We start from the raw sequence: 2,520 nt of genomic DNA on the forward strand, positions 1-2,520 counted from the left end.
AAAAAAATCTTTAGTCATTTTCAGAAATTAAAAATCGCGGTGGGCAATAAATAGCCGATAGATTCAAGTCTCGGTCGCGGTTCCATAAGCATATGGTAGTTGCTTGCAGACAGGCTGTTGCTTTTGAGTCTAGAATATTGTGCTTTAGGCGATTTCTAATCAATGGAGAAATTATATTTATTTGTTAAATGTGTCTCGGACAGTAGCATAACATCTATGTTATATTCAGTGAGAAATTGACCGAGTTCAAATCTACGATGGTTTACACCGTTAGCATTCCATAAGCAAATTTTCAACTCACTCATTTTTTATTCACTAAAATTTGCAACAATTCGTTTTGAGCCTTTATGAGGTCTTGAATCATATTTTGCATATTAGACATGAATTGAGTCATAAAATGGGTAAGACTCAATATCATTCCTTCTATGCCACAAGTAGGGGGGTTCGGCTACATTTGCTCAGTATTATTCGTTTGAATATTTGCAATGTTTCTTGATTGGAGTTTGATTTCGGCGTGCTTGGCTGCGTTTGTAGTTATAATACGTCGGCAAAAGAAACGTTGGGAACTCGCTGCGCGTTGGCAAAAAAGGCTATTGGTGAGTGGTTGATGGCGTGAGGTGTTGTTATGTATAAGAGCTAGTTGGAGTGGTTGAAGAGCGTACGGCTGTGTTGCGCTGATTCATGCGAAACTTTAAGTCTTGGTATACACGGCAACAATGATTTCAAAAAATTGTAGAAGTAATAGCTATTTCGGAGAAGTAATAGCATTTCCTCATCAGACTTCTTTCAGTAGGATTCGAACCGACGATCCCACTGACTCAGCCAGTTGCCTACGCACTGTGCTAAGTTCGCCTTGTGAATTCTTATTGTTTTTTTCACTATTTCATTTCGTTAAGCCAACTACAATCAATTGCAGCTATTCCAGTGCTATTTAAACTTGATCATGTGGTTGGTGCTTTTGTTGGTTTTTTGTTAATATGTAATTTTATTTTTAGAATGTTTAACTTTTAGGTGTGCTCGTCCTTAAGTTATTTGTTTTTGTTATTTTATGGCCTTATAACAATTATATTCAACAATTTTTATTGAGCTTGAGGCCGTTTTTAATGAAAACCTTATTGTGGAAAGGCAACAATGATTTGAAAAAAATGGTAGATATTTTCTTATTTGTCTTTTTTTATTTATTTGGTGCTAGTTATACAAATACATCAAAATATTTTAAATTAAATGTACGAACGAATTAATCTCCAGTTTCAAGGTCGATTACCCCACTGTGCAGCGGTCTCCGAGTTGAATACTTTCAGAGTTGGAGCGTCGGTGTCCACTCAACCGGCATGGCCAAGCCAGCGGAGCCGTTGTATTTTAATTCGCTGTACTATGTCGTAAGTCGCTGTAAGGCTCATACAGCTCATCGTTCCATCGTCTGCGGTACTCGCCGTCACCAACGCGTAAAGGCCCGTAAATCGTCCGCAAAATCATTCTCTCGAATACTCCCGAGAGCCGCCTCATCGGTTGTTGTAATTTTTCATGCTTCTGCGTCATATACCAGCACGGGCATAATGAGTGACTTATATAGAGTGTAGATTTCATACGTCGAGAAAGGACTTTACTCCTGAGTTGCCTACTCAGTCCAAAGTAGCACTTGTTGGCAAGTCTGCGTTGGATTTCCATGCTGGTTCCCAAGTAAACGAAATTCTCTACTTTCTCGAAATTATAACTGTCAACAGTGACGTGGCTGCCAAGGCGCGAATGTGCTGACTATTTGTTTTGATGACAGGAGATACTTCGTCTCGTCCTCGTTTACCACCAGACCAATTCGCTTTGCTTCCTTACTCAACTTGGGAAAAGGCAGAACAGACTTCGCGGTTTTTGTTACCGATGATGTCGATACCATCGGCAAAGCCAGCAACTGCACGCTCTTGTAGTCAATTGTTCTAGAGCGGTTCAGTTCTGCAGCTCTTATTATCTTCTCCATCAGATTAAAGAAGTCACATGAGAGGGAGTCGCCCTGTCCGAAACAGGGCCCTGTGGCGAACGGCTCGGAGAGGTCTTTCCCTATTCTGACGGCGCTGGTGGTTTTCTCGACGTCATTTTACACAGCCGTATAAGTTTTGCGGCGATACCAAATTCATACATAGCGGCGTATAGGCAACTCCTTTTAGTGCTGTCGAAAGCGGCTTTAAAGTCGAAGGGGTCTTTTCCAAGATTTGGCGTATTGTGAATACCTGGTCTATGGTGGATTTTCCAGGTCTAAAGCCACACTGATAAGGCCCATTCAGTTCATTGACGGTGGGCTTGAATCTTTCACACAATGCGCTCGATAAGACCTTGTAACCTATGCTTAGGAGGCTGACCCCGCGGTAGTTGGCGCGAATAGCGGGGTCGCCTTTCTTGTGGATTGGACAGAGCACACTTAAATTCCAGTCGTCGGGCATGCGTTCATCTGACCATATTCTGCAAAATGTTGTCAAATTGGTTTATGGCCGCCTAAATCGTTCAAATGACCCTATGTGCGCTGCAGAC

The sequence above is a fragment of the Rhagoletis pomonella genome, unplaced genomic scaffold, assembly GCF_013731165.1.
Source record: "Rhagoletis pomonella isolate Grant_MI unplaced genomic scaffold, Rhpom_1.0 Rhpom_scaffold_00199, whole genome shotgun sequence".
In the NCBI taxonomy this organism is placed as follows: domain Eukaryota; kingdom Metazoa; phylum Arthropoda; class Insecta; order Diptera; family Tephritidae; genus Rhagoletis; species Rhagoletis pomonella.